The following is a 19,005-nucleotide window of genomic DNA, read 5'->3' as shown; positions in this document are numbered from 1 at the left end:
AGGTGCGGAGGTCTCAATATTGGAGCCTTGCTCCAGTCTTGTAGGTAATGAGGATGCTGAGGGTACAGCTTTGAGTAGCTTGCTTTGTTCTGGCTGCTATTGAGCTTCATAGAATCATAGAGTAACACAGCAGAGAAACAGGCCCAACCACAGCTCCATGCTGATCAAAGTATCCTCCTTTCTAGTTCCAGTTGCCTGCATCAGCCCATAGCTCTCCAAGCTCTTCCTCTACAAATCTCTCTTAAATGTTCCATTTGTACCCATCTCAATCACTTTCCACTGGTAGAACATTCCAGGCACTGACTACCCTCTATGTGATGAAGTTAAAATTCAGATCTCCTTTAAATCTCTTCCCTCTTATCTTGTATTTGTGCCATCTTCTTTTGGTCTCACCAGCTCTGGGGAAATGACTATTACTCTCCAACTTATCCACACCTCTCATGATTTGATAAACTTCCATGAGGTTACCTCTCATTCTCCTGCACTCCAAGAAATAAAGATCCAGTGTGGCCAATTCTCCTTGTAACTCGGGTGCTTTAGTCCTGGCAGCACTTTCTCCTAGGAGGCATCCATCACTAGGGACCTTTACCATTTGGTTACTCAATTAAGCCATATTTGTGTCACAAAAGAGCTAAGCAATAACCATATCCAACAAGAGAGTGTCTTTCCATTGCTTATATGCATGCATTCAGTGACACTGCAGTTTTTTTAGATTATGAGGGCACTCAGTCCTCGTTTATTGTCATTTAGAAATGCATGCTTGCCAAATCCAACACCTGTTAACAGCCATTGACCAGAAATTTAGCTGAAATAATTCATTTGTCATGTGTCATATGACATAGTTGATGATGGTCTTTACAGGACCATGATTGGTCTTGGCATATTTTTCTACAGAAGTGGTTTGCCATTGCCTTCTGGGCAGTATCTTTACAAGATGGGTGACCCCAACCATTACTAGTACTCTTCAGAGATTGTCTGCCTGGTGTCAGTGGTCGCATAACCAGGACTTGTGATATGCACCAGCTGCTCATATGATCAACCAACCTGCCCCCATGGCTTCACATAACCCCGGTCAGGGGGCTAAGCAGGTGCTACACCTTGCCCGAGGGTGACTTGCTGGCTCGCGGAGGGAAGGAGAGCCTTACACCTTTGGTAGAGAAATATCCGTCTAAAAACTGTAGCTACATTATTGGGTGTTTGAAGAGATTCAGTTACATCACCAAAGGCCCTTAAGATTTCCAATGATGTACGGTATGGTGGAGAGCATTCTGACTCTTATGAAGACTCCAGTGCATAGGATCACAAGAGGGTTATAGACAGCCAGCTGCATCATGGGCAGAACCTTCTCCACTATCGAGGACTTTGTGGTTACTCAAGATGACATACTGTACATCTCTAAGGACCCTCACCATCTGGGACATGCCCTCTTTATGCTACTACATCGCGGAGGAGATACAGGAGCCTGAAGGCCCACGTTCAATGATTCAGGAACAACTTCCCGCCTTGTTACTCTTTCTTTGTTGCACTATTTATTTATTGTTTGCAATTTATTGTAATTTTATGTCTTTGAAGCTGCTGCTGCAAAACAAGAAAGTTCCCATCATACAATAATAAATCTGATTCAGATTTTCATCATATTTGATTCACTCTCTGTGAAAGACATGTATACACTGGATTTAATAAAAGATAGGAGAAGTAAAAGATGACTGATACATAGAACTAATTGTGCCTTTAGTCAAAGTGCTCCATTACAGCACTCTTCCCTTGGAACAGTGTCTGTAAAAAGCAGGACAAATCAATTTTATGTAATAGATGAAAATTTCATCTTCATGAGATTGCACCTTTTAGTTTTTGACTTGGTCATTTTTAATGCCAGCACCAAATTGAGTCCCTCAAAAAATTATGAAAATGATGGGCAGCATGGTAGCATAGTGGTTAACACAACGGTTTACAGTACAGGAGGTTCAGGTTCAGTTCCCACCACTGCCTGTAAAGAGTTTGTATGTTCTCCTCTTGACCGTGTGGATTTCCTCCGGGTGCTCCGGTTTCCTCTCACAGTCCAAAGACATGCCATTTGGTAGGTTAATTGGTCAGTGTACATTGTCCCGTGATTTGACTAGGATTAAATTGGAGCTTGCTGGGCGTGCCTTGAAGGGCCAGAAGGGCTTATTCTGTGCTGTATCTCAATAAAAAAAAATGTAATGCAAGTGTGCAAAAACTGATTAGCAATCACAGGTATTCCTTAGTTTTCAAACATTTGATTTATGAATTTGCATTGACAATTAATTTGACTGGGGAACTTGGCTGGCATAACTAATATGGATCACATCCACAAGTACCGAGTCCACCTTTGAGGTTGATGCAATTTCACGTGGAATGGAGCTAAGTTAAATAGATATTAAGCTGCGTGGTGCTGAAAAAATGCAGCTTCAACCTCAATCCAATTTCTAGTAACATGTCTACCTTCAGTCAAAGTGGAGGGTGTTACTGGCATTGTAGTCGAGCAAAAGCTGGTAAGTGGCAAGCAACATTCATACCACACTAGAATCAGGTTATGACCACCTGTATTTTGCAATCAATAGGCCACTTGAGTTTAATTTTTAAGACCAAACTTTTTTTATCAGTATACTTTTCTCAAGGGGAACTTCAATGTAATCTAGATCTGTTCTGTAAATTAATCTATTAAGGAATTCATTAACTTATCCAAAACTGTAATTTATGGTGATGCCCAACTGCAGAATACAATTATGATGTTCTTTACTATCATCATTTCTTCAAAGAATCTGTGACTGACTGTACTGGTTCTTCAAATGGGCAGTGCCTTCAATGTAATGACCTCAGCTTTTGCAGTATTTAAATTTTTAAAACATACAAAATCTACAGCACATTACAGTCCCTTCGGCCCAGAATGTTGTGCCGATCATGTAACCTACTCTAGAAGCTTCCTCGGATTTCCCTACCGCATGGCCCTCTATTTTTCTAAGCTCCATGTTGTTATTTAAGAGGCTCTTAAAAGACATTGTATCCACCACTACCACCTTCACTGGCAGTGCATTCCACGCACCCTCCGTCCTCTGACATCCCCCTTGGAGCTACTTCCAAGCACCGTAAAACTATACCCCCTCATGTTAGCTTTTTCAGCCCTAGGAAAAAGCCTCTGGCTATCCACACGATCAGTATCTCTCGTCATCTTATACACCTCTCATCCTCCGTCGCTCCAAGGAGAAAAGGCCAATTTCACTCAACCTATTCTCATAAGGCATGGTCCCCAATCCAGTCAACATCCTTGTAAATCTCCTCTGCACTCTCTCTGTAGTGTGCAGATCCTTTCTGTAATGAGATGACCAGAACTCCAAGAGGGCTTTAACTAAGGTCTTATATAGCTGCAACATTACCTCACAGCTCTTGAACTCAATCCCACAGTTGATGAAGGCCAACACATCATACACCTTCTTAACAACACTAAACCTGCGCAGCAGCTTTGAATGTCCTATGGATATGGACCCGAAGATCTCACTGATCCTCCACACTGCTAAGCATCTTACCATTAATATTATATTCTGTCCTCAAATTTGACCTACCAAAATGAACCACTTCACACTGTCTGAGTTGAACTCCATCTGCCACTTCTCAGCCTAGATCTGCACCATATCGATTTTATTATATCCTTATTTTGTCAGACATAGTCCTGCTCTCTGACCAGATGGAGGAAGCACAGCAGCTACTGACAAAAGCGGAAATTGAGTGCAATAAAGTTGGACTTCACCTAAACGCTAAAAAGACAGAGTACATGGTGTTTAACTGCGACGAAGGTACTCTCAAGACTGTAAAGAATGATACCATTAAGAAAGTCTTTGATTTCAAGTACCTCGGGTCAAGAATGATGAGTTCAGAGAAGGACATAAAGATACGTAAGGCTCTGGCGTGGAGGGCTATGAATGACATGAAGGAAATCTGGAAGTCGAACCTGACCAGAGGGCTTAAAAAGAGGATCTTTATAGCAGTCATAGAGTCCATTCTCACATACGGATGCGAGGCGTGGACACTCACCAAGACTATGAGAAAGTCTCTAGGTGGTTGCTATACACGAATACTCTAGGTGGCTCTTGACGTGAATTGGCAACAGCACATGATGTACTTCGAGCTTTATGATGACCTACCGATGCTCACCACTAAAATCAAGGCAAGAAGACTGCAACTAGTGGGGCACTGTCTACGCCACCCTGAGCTACCTGCCAGCCTAGTCATCATATGGGAGCCCAAGCGTGGGAGGATGAACCCTGGGCACCCTCCCAAGACTATGGTCAACAGCGGCACAGCTAATGTAGATGAACTGAACACACTGATGAGGGAGAGGGAGAAGTGAAGAGTCCGTCATCGTGCCAGACGCTGGCCCCCTAGGCCTGAGTCCACGTAGTAGTAAAGTTATCAGTCATCTTTTGTGGATGTGGAGTGGATGTTTCTAATAGTGGGAGAGTCCAGGACCAGAAAGCACAGGCTCAGAACAGAAGGATACCTCTTTAGATCAGAGATGAAGAGGAATTTCTTTAGCCAAAGGATGGACTTTCCACAAGCTTTCTAATCAAACCACCTACATTTTCATCCAGTTCATTTATATATAATCAAAAACACACCAATCACAGATGACTACTCAGAAAAATACTACACTTCACACCACCATCTGGCTCCTATAATCCAGACCACTGTGTATCCAACTCACACTGGATCGCATGTGACTTCCCATCATCTGGACCAACCTACCATGAGGGACCTGGTCAAACACTTTGCCATAGAAATGTTGCTACCTACATATTTCTCTTCAAGTTACACACTGTTGGGACTTGTAAGTACAGGTGTCCCCCGCTTTTCGAACGTTCGCTTTACGACACCTCGCTGTTACGAAAGACCTACATTAGTTACCTATTTTCGCTAACAGAAGGTGTTTTCACTGTTACGAAAAAAGGCAGCGCGCAGCCAAGCTCCTCCCCCGGAACTATATGCTAGCCGGCATTGCTTAAACACGTGCCTGTGAGCATCTGTGTTTTATGTCGATTTATTTTGAGCATCCGTTTGCAAGATGAGTTCTAAGATATCGGAAAAGCCTAAAAGAGCATAAAACTAGACATAATTAAGCATTTTGATCGTGGTGAGTGAAGTAAGGACAAAAGTGCATTTGGCTTGTGGAAGCTGACGAACATGATGTTGAAGAGGTTTTGACATCCCATGACCAAGAACTGATAGATGAAGAACTGATGCAATTGGAAGAGGAAAGGATAACAATTGAAACTAAATGCAGTAGCAAACGGACCGAAAGTGAAGTCGTCCAGGAATTGAACGTGAAGCAACTGCATGAGATTTTTGCTGCAATGATTGCAGAAAAGTACAACTTTAATTTGAAAGGGTACGTAGGTCTAGGGCATATTTGCAGGATGGTTTGAGTGCTTACAAAGCACTGTATGATAGAAAAATGCGCAAGGCTAAGCAGTCAAGCACACTGTCATTTTTCAAGCCTTCCACATCAGCCACAGCAGACGACGAACCTTGACCTTCGACATCAAGGCAGGCAGAGATAGAGGAAGATAACCTGCCTGCCCTGATGGAAACAGACAAAGATGAGATGACACCCCAGTGGTCCCAACCTCTGGGCTGTGACCGATACACTGCCACAAAGAATGCAGCGGTGCAGTGGTAGCTGGGACGCACCCAGCAGATCTTTAAGAAAAAAAGCCAAAATAAACAAGCTAATTAGGTGCTGCCCAGCACGTAAATGTCGGCCCAGATCAGCGGCGATTGCGGCACCCAATTAGTTAGTTTGTTTATTTCGGCTTTTTTCTTAAAGCTGTGCTGGGTGCATCTCGGCCACCGCTGCACCGCTGCATGCTTCGTAGCAATGTATCGGTTCATGGCCTGGAGGGTGGGGACCACTGAACCACCCCAGCCTCCGACAACTCAACCTAACACACCATCATCAGTGTGCTTGGCGCTGTCTTCCCTTCTGGTAAGTGATACTACACTGTACATACATTATTTCTACTTTATATAGACTGTGTATTTTTATGTGTTATTTGGTATGATTTGACAGCTTCATAGCTTAAAGGTTACTGGAGAGAGTGTTTCTGCCGAGAGCACTTGTGCTATGTTTCTGCCGAGAGCGCTTGAGTGAGATTTTCGCTACGATGGACAGTACGGCAATGATTGTAGAAAAGTATTTCTACTTTATATAGGCTGTGTATTTATCATATCATTCCTGCTTTTACTATGTGTTACTGTTATTTTAGGTTTTATGTGTTATTTGGCATGATTTGGTAGGTTATTTTTTGGGTCTGCCAACGCTCACAAATTTTTCCCATATAATAAATGGTAATTGCTTCTTCACTTTACGACATTCCGGCTTACGAACCGTTTCATAGGAATGCTCTACCTTCGGATGGTAGGGAAAACCTGTATATTATTTCTTCATTGTCATTAGCTTTTAATCCTGAAGAACCCTATCCAATAGCATGGTTGCAGTAATTTCACCAGAAGAACCCTAGTCATCATCAACATCACCACAGCTTGGCTTCGCGAATGAAGATTTAGGAAGGGGACTGCCCACATCTGCTGAAGGCTTGCTGGTGGCTGACGAGGCTAATATGGGACAGGCAGGTCCGGCCACAGCGGCTGCAAGGGAAATTCTGTTCTGGGTTTGGTGCTGCTGTGTCACGGTTCTTCCTCCTCCTCTTTTTGTCCTCAATGCCAGCCCTATGTGCATTCTCGAAGGAGGAGACAGAGTAGTGAATGGTGTGTCACCAGGCCTTGCAATCGGAGGTTAGATTGGACCACTGGCAATGGTCAATGTGACAGGCACCAAGGGTTTTCTTCAGAGAGTCCTTGTACCTCTTCTTCGGTGCCCCTCTGTCATGGTGGCCAGTGGAGAGTTCGCCATACAGCACAATCTTGGGCAGGCAATGATCCTCCATCCTGGAGACGTGACGTGCCCTGCCCAGCGCAGCTGCATCTTCAACAGCATGGCCTCGATGCTGGTGACCTCCGTCTGTTCGAGGATTTCAATGTTGGTGACAAAGTCACTCCAGTGGATGTTGAGGATGGTGCGGAGGCAGCGCTGGTGGAAACGCTCAAGGAGTCGTAGGTGGTGACAGTAGGTGACCCACAACTCGGAGCCGTACAGTGATTTAATGGTAATTAGCAATAACTAATAAATGCTGAACAGTCCATTTCACACAGATCCAAACCATCTCAAATAAATTCTTTCCTTCCATTATCATTTATCCTTCCATTTCTGGCCTAACTTCTTTGGAAGTAACTGCCTGGAAGTTACTTGGAGAGAGTATAAAACAGGTAATAGTAAAAGAAAATAAAAACCGTGAGTATTCATTTGCCATCACTTATTCACAGCAACAGCACAAAGTCAAAAATCACTGCTTCACCTTGGAAGCCACATGAAAAGACCATAAGACATAGGAGCAAAACCAGGCTATTCAGTCCATCGGGTCTGTTCTACATTCCATCATGGCTAATTTGTTTTCCCTTTCAACCCTCTTCTCCTATCTTCTCTCCGTAACCTTTGACATCCTTACTGATCAAGAACCTGTCAACCTCCTTTTAACATAGTTGATGATTTGGCCTCAACAGCTGTCTGTGGCAATGAATTCCACAGCTCCTGAAAATGGCAACACCAGTGAATAGGTTGGTAATGAAGGCATATGGCATGCTTGCCTTTGGGAAATTATGAAGCTGCTGTAAAACATGTGGTTAGACTATATTTTGAGTATTGTGCCCAAAGTGAAAAGGTGAAATATGAGAGGGCACAGGTTTAAGTTCAAAGAAGATGTGTGAGGCAAGTTTTTTTTATAACCACAGAGTGGTAGCTTCCTGGAACTTGTTTAATTATTGCACTGTTGGCTGAGGTGAGCTGCCAGTACACTAGATGGGAAATGAATGTTCTGCCTTTATTTAAGAAGGGTGGCAAAGAAAACAAGAAAAACCTGACAATTATAATTCTAACATGTGCTGAGTCAGTTACCGGACAGGATCATCTGGGAAGACATGTTGATTGGGCAAGTCAGCATGGAAGTGTGCGTGGGAGATCATGTCTTCAGAACTTGAATTTTTTGATGATGTGGCATTCATAAATCAAAGTATTGTGTACAGGAGATGGAATGTTGTATGATTTATGATTATGAGGGCACGCAGTCCTCTTGTCATTTAGTAATGCATGCATTAAGAAATGAGAAAAATGTTTTTTCTAGAATGATAATCACAAAAACACATGACAAACAGACTTAAAAACTAACAAAAACCACAATTATAACCTATAGTTACAACAGTGCAAAGCAATACCATAAGTTGATAAGAACAGACCATGGCACAGTAAAAATCTGAGTCTCTCGAAAGTCCCATCATCTCACGCAGACGGTAAACCAACAGCACCGCCAACTTGCCGATGCAGCATCCCAGAAGCATCCGACCACAGTCCGACTCAGAGTCTGTCCAGAAAACTCCGAGCCTCCTACACCGATGCACCGAGCATCATCTCTACAGAGCATTTCGACCCCGGCAACAGGCGATACGCAAATCCGAGGATTTGGGGCCTTTGTCTCCAGAGATTCTCGATCGCACAGTAGTAGCAGCAGCAGCGAAGTTTAGGCATTTCAGAAGTTTCTCCAGATGTTCCTCTGCGCTTCACAGCTGACCCCATCAAATCCGGATTGATACATGGCCCCTATTTACACATATCGATATCAATTCAGAACGGCCGTGCACGCTGCGTCATGCCACCATCTTCTCATTCCACCTCAGTTAAAGTTGTATGGAATGTTGGTGAGGCCTAATTTGGAATATTGTGCAGTTTTGGTCACCTACGTACAGGAAGGATGTAAATAAGGCTGAAAGAGTTAGCAGAGGGCACATGAATGGATTCTTGACAATAAAGTTAACAGAGGGCATTGAAGAAGGCTATCAAAAGTGACGGAGTTTTTTTTGAACAGCGGAGTAAGTGGGCCAAGGAAAAAATGGAGTTTAATTCAGGTAAGTGTGAGGTATTGCATTCTGGAAAGTCAAATCCTGGTTTGACTTTCTCAGTGAATGGCAGGCGCCTTGGAAGTGTTCTAATACAGAGGTACCTTGGAGCACAACTACATGATTCGCTAAAAGTGGATTCACAGGCAGATCAGGTGGTAAAGAAAGTGTTTCACATGCTGGTTTTCACAAGTCAGGGAATTGCATGGAAGTTGGGAGGTCATGGTGCAGTTGTACTGGACACTGGTTTTGGAAAGACTGTACTTAACTGGGAGGAATGTGGAAAGCAATTACAAGGATGATGCCACGACTTGAGGGACAGAATTATCAGGAGGGGTTGGAGAGGCTGGGAGTTCATTTGTTGGAGTGTAGGAGACTGAAAAATGGTTTTATAAATGTGTTTAAAATCATGAGGGGCATAGAGTGAATGCACTTGGTCTTTTTCCTGGGGCTTAGGAAACAAGAACTAGAGGGTATAGATTGAAGATGAGAGAGAAAAGATTTAATATGAACTTTAAGAGCAAATTTGTGACCTGAAGGGTGGCATGTATGTAGAATATGCTGCTAGTGGAAGTGATTAAGGCAGGTACAATAACAATATTTGAAAGGTATTTGGATAGGAATATGGACTGATTTTGGGCCAAGTGCTAGCAAATGGAATTTGCTAGGCTGGGGATCTTTGTTGGCATAGACCAGTTGAATCAAAAGGTCTTTTTCCATGTTATATAGCTATGATTCTATACAGCAAGGAAGTAGTAACCAGACCATCAATTTGAGGCATTTGTTAAGGGATACATGAAGTTAATGAAACTAGAACTCACCACCATCCCTACCATTCCTCAAATAGCACTGTGGTATTTTAATGTCCATCTGAATGTGAAGATTAAAACCTCATTTGAAAGGTTTTCAGATTCTGACAATGCAATACTTGTCACAATGGAGTGCTGAAAACAGACCCAAATGCAAGACACAGACACTGAAGTACAAGGAACAGGACTTGACTAGAGTAAGGACGTGACAGGGACCCTCGAGGCCGGGGCTTCTTGGAGCGCGGCTGCGGGACCCTCGAGGCCGGGGCTTCTTGGAGCGCGGCTGCGGGACCCTCGAGGCCGGGGCTTCTTGGAGCGCGGCTGCGGGACCCTCGAGGCCGGGGCTTCTTGGAGCGCGGCTGCGGGACCCTCGAGGCCGGGGCTTCTTGGAGCGCGGCTGCGGGACCCTCGAGGCCGGGGCTTCTTGGAGCGCGGCTGCGGGACCCTCGAGGCCGGGGCTTCTTGGAGCGCGGCTGCGGGACCCTCGAGGCCGGGGCTTCTTGGAGCGCGGCTGCGGGACCCTCGAGGCCGGGGCTTCTTGGAGCGCGGCTGCGGGACCCTCGAGGCCGGGGCTTCTTGGAGCTCAGAGACAGACTGGGAACCAAACTTCAACATAGAGCCAGGACTTATCCTTCGACAAGCCAGGACTCATCTTTAACATAACACAACACTAACATGAGATAGGACAGAACATAGATATAGAGCCAGGACTTATCCTAAGCCAAGCCAGGACTCAATTTCTCCACACCAAGGTGGGACAGGTCCACCTGTTGGGTAACAGTAGGACAGCCAAACTTACCCAGAGGCAAAGACAAGACATGACCCCCCCCCCACCACAGGGCAACAGCAAGACAGCCTGACTTACCCCACAGAGGCAAGGACAAGAAGAGACAAACACCAAAGAACAACAGACAGTTCCATCTCTGCTCCAGGGTAGCTCAAAGTCTCAGTTCAGCCAGCAACCTCAGCTGGCTACAGAAACAGCCAGATCCCTACCTAGCTCAGAGTGGCTAGCAGCCACTTAACTGGCCCAGGAAACAGCCAACAGCTCCAACTACTGACAGCAAGGCTCCAGGAGGGGATGGATCCCCAACACAGTCTAAAGATGGCAATTGGCTGCTCTAACCTTCCAACAGTAGGTTGTTCCAAAGGAGACTGACAAGACAAATCAGCCACCCACACCCAATCCCAAGGCTATTTATACTGCAAGCCCAAAGATGGGAATCAGGTGCCAATGATCAACTCAAACAAGGGACAGCTGGAAGACCCGGAGTCCTGAGTCCACGGATCGGACCATGACAATATTCCCTTATCACTGCTTTGGCCTAGTTTATTTACAGGTATTTGGAAACTGCGATTATTTAGAAGTCTGAAAACACCAGTAGAGCCATAATAGACTAAATTACCTTTTCCTGAGATACACTTTGCTAAAGTGTAAATTCCATGATTCTGTGATTTCAGATAACTTTTAAAGAAAGTGAATAGACTCAAAAGGCACCTGGACAAATAATTGAATGAGTAGTGCATCGAGAGAGAGATAGAATTAAAGCAGCCAAGTGGGATTAATATAGTTAGCATCATGGTCAGCATAGATACAGGGGTGAAGGGCCTGGTTCTCTGTTGTACAACCCCCTGATTCTATAAAACCATTGACTGCATGATTAACATTTCTATCATCCGTAATTAATTGTACAAGAGATGATGTAACCCACTGAAAGAAAATATTTACATGTGAATGGATTCAACATCCTGAGGGGATTATTCCTGAGGGGGTATTGGGCTTTAGTCCAATACTTCCTTCTGACATGAATTAATAACATTGATTATTGGCTTTCTCTCTCCTTTCTGCCCTCTTTAAATATATATATATATATATATCTCAAGTTTGGCCTCAGTACAGTAATGATTTTATACAGCACATTGTTAATACAGTCATGTGTTTGCATCTTTCTCACTGAAAATATTTTGTGTGTTATGTTAGACCATATGACATAGGAGCAGAATTAAGGTATTTAGTGTATTGAGTCGGCCCAGCCATTCCATCATGGCTGATTTATTTTTCCTCTCAACCGCATTCTCCCGTCTTCTCCCTGTAACCTTTGACACCCTTAATAATTAAGTACCTATCAACCTTCTTTTTAAATATACCCAGTGAGTTGGCCTCCATAGCCATCTGTGACAGTGAATTCCACAGATACACTACACTGCAGCTAAAGAAGTTCCTCCTTATCTCTGTTCTAAAGGGATGTCCTTCTATTCTATGGTTGTGTCCTCTGGTCCTAGACCCACAACAGGAACATCCTCTACACATCCGTTCTATCTAGGCCTTTCAATATTTGATAGGGTTGATGACAGCCCCTCATTTTTCTAAACTCCAGCAAGTACAGGACCAGAGGCATCAGAAGCTCCTCACACATCAACCCTTTTATTCCTGGGATTATTCTCATAAAATTCCTCTGGACCCTCTGCAATACCAGCACATCCCTTCTTAGATATGAGGGATAAAACTGCTCTTAATACTCCAGACATGGTCTGACCAATGCCTTATAAAGCCTCAGTATTACATCCTTGATTTTTTAATATTCTAGTCCTCTAGAAATGAATACTAGCACTGCATACATCTTCCTTGCTACCACCTCAACCTGCAAGTTAACCTTTAGGGAATCCTGCACTAAGTCTCCCAAGTGCCATTGTGCTTATTTATTTAATCTGTGATACAGCACGGAGTAGGCCCTATCAGTCCTTTGAGCCATGCTGCCCCAGCAACCCCTGACAAACCCGGTTAACCTTAACCTAATCATGGGACAATTTACATGACCAATTAACCTACCCGGCCGTTAGGAGGAAACTGGAGGACGTGGAGAAAACCCACGTATTCCATGTGGAGGATGTACAGAGACTCGTTACAGAATGGCGCCGGGATTCAACTCGAAGCTCTGGAATGCCCCAGCTGTAATAGCATTGCACTAACCGCTGTGCTACCATGGCACTTCCAACTGCTGAGTTCACTCCCCATTTAGAAAATCGTCTACACCTTTCTTCCTTCCATCAAAGTACATGATCCGACACTTCCCTAATTGTATTCCATCTATCATTTCTTTGCCTAATCTGTCCAAGTCCTTCTGAAAAATCCCTGCTGCCTCAACTCTACTTGCCCTCCGCCTTTGTATCACCTGCAAACTTGGCCACAATGCTATCAATTTTGCTATCCAGAACTTTGACATATAATGTGAAAATTACCAGACCCAACTCTGACCCCTTCAGAACACCACTAGTCACCTGCAGCCAACCAGAAAAGGCACCCTTTGTTTCCATTCTTTGCCTTCCGTCAGTCAGCCAATCTTTTGTCTATGCTAGTATCTTTCCTGTAATACCATGAGCTTTTAACAGTCTCATGTTTGGCACCTTGTCAAAGGCCTTCTGAAAATCCAAATGGTGGATGACATTTGCGATGTTCCAACCCTCTAGAACATTTCCAGAATCTTTGATTCTTGAAAGATCACTACCACTGCCTCCACAGTCTTTTCAGCTACTTCTTTCAGAACCCTGTGCTTAGTCCATTTGGTCCAGGTGACTTATCTACCTTCAGACCTTTAAACTTCCCAAACATCTTCTCCTTAGTCATAGACATAGTCATAGTCATACTTTATTAATCCTGGGGGAAATTGGTTTTCGTTACAGTTGCTCCATAAATAATAAATAGTAATAGAACCATAAATAGTTAAATAGTAAAATGTAAATTATGCCAGTAAATTATGAAATAAGTCCGGGACCAGCCTATTGGCTCAGGATGTCTAACCTTCCAAGGGAGGAGTTGTAAAGTTTGATGGCCACAGGCAGGAATGACTTCCTATGATGCTCAGTGCTGCATCTCGGTGGAATGAGGCTCTGGCTGAATGTACTCCTGTGCCCACCCAGTACATTATGTAGTGGATGGGAGACATTGACCAAGTTGGCATGCAACTTAGGCAGCATCCTCTTTTCAGACACCACCGTGAGAGAGTCCAGTTCCATCCCCACAACATCACTGGCCTTACGCAAACAACAGGAATTCTGCAGATGCTGGAAATTCAAGCAACACACATAAAAGTTGCTGGTGAACGCAGCAGGCCAGGCAGCATCTCTAGGAAGAGGTGCAGTCGACGTTTCAGGCCGACTGAAAGGGTCAGGAAGGGTCTCGGCCTGAAACGTCGACTGCACTTCTTCCTAGAGATGCTGCCTGGCCTGCTGCATTCACCAGCAACTTTTATGTGCATCACTGGCCTTACGAATGAGTTTGTTGAAGTAGAAGTAACTACATTCACTTCTGCCCCCAATACTCTCAAATTTCTGGTATGCTGCTGGTGTTTTCTACAATAAAGACTGATGCAAAATATTTATTCAGTTCATTTGCTATTTCTGATATTCATCTTCTCCAGATAGCCATGAAATACAGAAAAACCATGGGAGGTATTGAAAGAAAAGACATCAATGACCACCCCCCCCACACACACACACACACACGCACACAGGATAAAGAAAAAGAAGCAAAACTCGCAAACCCCAAGCCTCCCTACCTCCCTACCCACTTCCACACACAAAAACTAACTGATCGTCCACACAGGATATGGCAGCTGAAACATCAAACTCCAAACCCCAATCACCCCCACCACATAAAAGCTAACATCATCCGCACGGAAAACAGTGACTAGAACATCAAACTCCAAACCCCAAACCCCTCCCTCGCATAAAAACTAACAGATCATCCACTCGGAAAACGGTGGCGAGAACATCAAACTCCAAACCCAAACCCCTCCCTCACATAAAAACTAACAGATTTCCCAATTGAAAAATGACAACTACATTAAACCCCCAACCCCCACCCTTGCAGAAAAGAACAGCGACAATACCATTAAACCACCAACCCCTTCTCCCACACACAAAAACTTATAGATCACCAACACATTACTCGTCCAATAGTTGGCACCAGTAAAATTCACAGGAATGTCAACCTGATTTTCATGGTCATGTCTCTCAAGTGGAATTGAGTCCATGGTATACTTTGCTACATTTTGGATCATGCAAATCTGGAATAGCAGTTTATAAAAGTAAACACTGTTACTGAAGATTTGCAACTGCAGGAAAATTGATTTCCGATCATTAGTGCTATAGTTACTTTCAGTTGACTTCAGATTCATTTGAAGGCGTGTTCATCCTCAGCTTTACAGGGAGAGATATGAATATCACTTGTTCATAAAGAACAAAATAATGCAGAATGTGTTCTGTAATCAAATTGGAGATTAAAATTCTTTTCATTTAAGCCTATAATTTGATTTAACTTAGTTAAATATAACAACTTGGAATAATTGTAACATTAAACAGCATTTATTAAATTGTCAGTCAGGAGATCTAATTAAACCAAAATTAATTTGTTATAATTAACTGTTATCTCTATTATGTTACACATCTGCACAAAAGCTCTTACTAAGTAACTAGCAGTTATCAATATATTTGGTGGAGATTGGCAGTCTCTTGTATATTTTCTCACTAATTGAAATTGTTCTTAAAGTTCAACCACTTAGTTTCTTGTAGCAGTCTCTTAGTCTTTCAACTGACCATTCGAGTTTGCTTTGCCATTCAATTATGGCTATTTTTAACCATATTTTCCTGCATTCTCCCCATAAACTTTAACCACTTTATCAATCAAGAACATATCAACCTCTGTCTTAAATACGCTCAATGAATTGACCTCCATAGCTGAAGAAATTGCATATCTGAAGAATTACAGGGACATCCTTTTATTCTGTGTCTGTGCTCTTGGACCCTAGACTTTCCTACTAAAGAATATGTCCTCTTCATATCCAGTCTATCCAGGCCTTTCATTATTCAGATGAGGGATCCCCCCTCATCTTTCTGAGCTCCATCAAGTACAAGCTTAAAGCCATTAAACACTTCTCATATGTTAAGCATTTCTTTTCTGGGATCGTTCTCGTAAACCTCTGGACTTTCTTGAGCCAGCACATCTTTCCTTAGAGAAAGGGCCCAAAATTGATCACAAAATTCCAAGTGTGTTCTGACTAATACCTTATAAAGCCTCAGTAGTATGTCCTTGCTTTTATATTCTAGTCATCTCAAAATGAATGCTAACATTGCATTTGCCTTCCTTATTACTAACTTAACTTGCAAATTAATCTTAAAGGAATGCTGAACTAGGACTCAAGTCTCTTTGCCCCTCAATTTCTGAATTCTGTCTGCATTGGGTAGCATGGTAACACAGCATTTATGTAGCTTAACGTTATTATAGCACCAGCGACCCAGATTCAATTCCACAGCTATCTTGTAAGGAATTCATATGTTCTCCCCATATATGCATAGGTTTCCTCCAGGTTTCCAGTTTTCGCCACATTGTTGAGGTATACTGGTTAGTATGCTAATTGGTCACATAGGTATAATTGGGTAGTGCAGTCCCTTTGACCCTCAAGGGTCTGTTACCATGCTGTCTTAAAGAAAAACCAAAAATATGGAAAATATTCTGCACGTTATTCTTTCTGCCAAACTACATAACCCTGCATTGTATTCTATCTGCCCCTTCTTTACCCACTCTCCCGACCCATGTCCTTCTGCAGACTCCACCATCTGTCCCTTCACCTATCTTTGTATTGTCTGCAAACTTGGCCATAATGCTATCAGTTCTTTCATCCAGATCATCCATTGAAATGCTGTAGTCCTTATGATTACCCTGCAGAACTCCACTGGTCATTGGAGCCATTCTGAAAAGAGCCCGTTAGCCCCACTCTCTACCTTCTGCCAGTTAGCCAATCTTCTATCCAAGCTAGATCTTGTCTTGTTTAGTAACCTATGTGTAACAACTTGTAAAGGCCTTCTGACAATCCGAGTTAATAACATTTACTGGCTCTCCTTTGTCTAACCTGTTTGTTACCTTCTCAAACTTGAATGTTACCTCCCAGTTTTTATTTCCAAGGAAGTTCTTGCTATAATTTGCTTCCAATAGCTAGGGAAAAAATTCATAACAAAAGTATAAACAGATGTAGAATGAACAGTATTAATATTTTGTTTTCAATTTCAGAGTCTACTTAATGTAGAAGGTGTCACAAGATGTAACAGGGGAATTTATTCTAAGCAGCTAGAGAAAGGGAGGGGAACTGAGATGCTGAATCAGATAAAAAAAAATCTAAGAGGTTTCTGGGCATTAACATAGATGTAGAAAACAGGAAGATTTTCGTAAGACAACCAGATTGACTGAAGAAAGGCTGCTTGCTACGGTGTATTGAAAGAAAAAGCTCAATCAAGCAAAATCAAAATAAATGTTCATACAAGTCAAAAAAACGTATTTGAAAGAAAAATAGACAGCTCAGTCATACTATACAGTGTGAAATTCACCTTTATACAGTACTGAATCGGAATCTGAATCAGAATTGGAACCAGGTTTGTTATCACCAGCATGTTATGTGAAATTTGTTAACTTAGCAGCAGCAGTTCAATGCAATACATAACAACGTTGAAAAAACCCAAAATAAAATAATAATAATAATAAATAAATTTCAGTATACATATAATAAATAGATTAAAAATTGTGCAAAAAATAGAAATATTATATATTAGAAAAATGAGGTAGCGTCCAAGGGTTCAATGTCCATTTAGGAATCGGATGGCAGAGGGGAAGAAGCTGTTCCTGAATTGCTGAGTGTATGCCTTTAGGTTTCTGTACCTCCTACCCGATGGCAACAGCGAGAAAAGGACATGCCCTGTGCAAAAGTCTTAGCCATATATATTTAGTCGAGTGCCTAAGGCATTTGAACAATACTATAATTGTCGATGTGGAGCGCAGAGTAAGTTTGTAAATCTGGCAGGAGCAAAGAATGCTTGGAATGATGAGGGCAGAGGGCTTCAGGAAGTGTGTGGAACAGGTAGCAGGAAAGAAGTGTCAGGGCAGGGAGGGTGGTGACGTAGGTGCAGATACATCCAACCCTGAGGCACCAGGCAAGGTAATTTGATTCCAAGCAATTGGTTTATTGATCATAACAGAATATCTTTCTGCTTCTCACCGCCTCCCTTCTCTCTTCCTCTTTTCCTAACCATGATTCCCCTTTCCCTGTCCCTTTCCCACTGCCAGTCCCACAATAGAGACCCATATTGGAATCAGGTTTATCATGACTCACATATGTAATGAAATTTGTGGGTGTTTTTGCGGCAGCAGTACTGTGCAACACATAAAATTACCACAGTACTGTGGAAAAGTCCTAGGCATCCTAGCTATATATATGCATCTAAGACTTCTGCACAGTGCCTTTAAGATTCAGTGCAAGTATAAATTCAGGTCCAACAATCAACTCATGCCTTCCCAGAAAGAAGCTATCTCTATAGGTTAGCTAATGCATGTAGTGATGTTATAGATTACATAATGTTACATTTTACTACCATTTGATAACACTGCAAAAACAGAAAACATTTTCATATTCCTGATTTCTATTTGCATAACTGCATAGGGTACAGCCTTTATGATTTGTGAGTTAAATGCACTTTTAAACACTGGATTTTATTTATGAAAACAAAACTGATCTTGTGAAAATAGTGTGGTGTGACTTGCTTTTTGCCAACCATACCCTCCCACTTCAAATTAAAAGAGATCGTCAAAGTACTTAGAATTGGAGAGCAAAAAGCCAAATGCTAGAGAAACTCAAACAACAGGAATTCTGCAGATGCTGGAAATTCAAGCAACACACATAAAAGTTGCTAGTGAACGCAGCAGGCCAGGCAGCATCTCTAGGAAGAGGTGCAGTCGATGTTTCAAGCCGAGACCCTTCGTCAGGACTAACTGAAGGAAGAGTGAGTAAGGGATTTGAAAGGTGGAGGGGGAGGGGGAGGGGGAGGGGGAGGGGGAGATCCAAAATGATAGGAGAAGACAGGAGGGGGAGGGATGGAGCCAAGAGCTGGACAGGTGATAGGCAAAAGGGATACGAGAGGATCATGGGACAGGAGGTCCGGGAAGAAAGACAAGCGGGGGGGACCCAGAGGATGGGCAAGGGGTATGTTCAGAGGGACAGAGGGAGAAAAAGGAGAGTGAGAGAAAGAGTGTGTGTATAAAAATAAGTAACAGATGGGGTACGAGGGGGAGGTGGGGCATTAGCGGAAGTTAGAGAAGTCGATGTTCATGCCATCAGGTTGGAGAAACTCAATT

The 19,005-nt window shown here is 42.9% G+C and overlaps 1 protein-coding gene across 1 annotated transcript in view; it reads left to right on the top strand.

Annotated features, from left to right (window-relative positions):
- The window catches only part of lhpp (phospholysine phosphohistidine inorganic pyrophosphate phosphatase), a 152,261-nt gene that overhangs the window by 1,872 nt on the left and 131,384 nt on the right, over positions 1–19,005 (top strand). The window lies entirely within an intron of this gene.

This window comes from Mobula birostris, chromosome 21 (genome assembly GCF_030028105.1).
Source record: "Mobula birostris isolate sMobBir1 chromosome 21, sMobBir1.hap1, whole genome shotgun sequence".
Classification (NCBI taxonomy): Eukaryota; Metazoa; Chordata; class Chondrichthyes; order Myliobatiformes; family Myliobatidae; genus Mobula; species Mobula birostris.
This window is presented reverse-complemented; position numbering and strand designations above follow the sequence as displayed.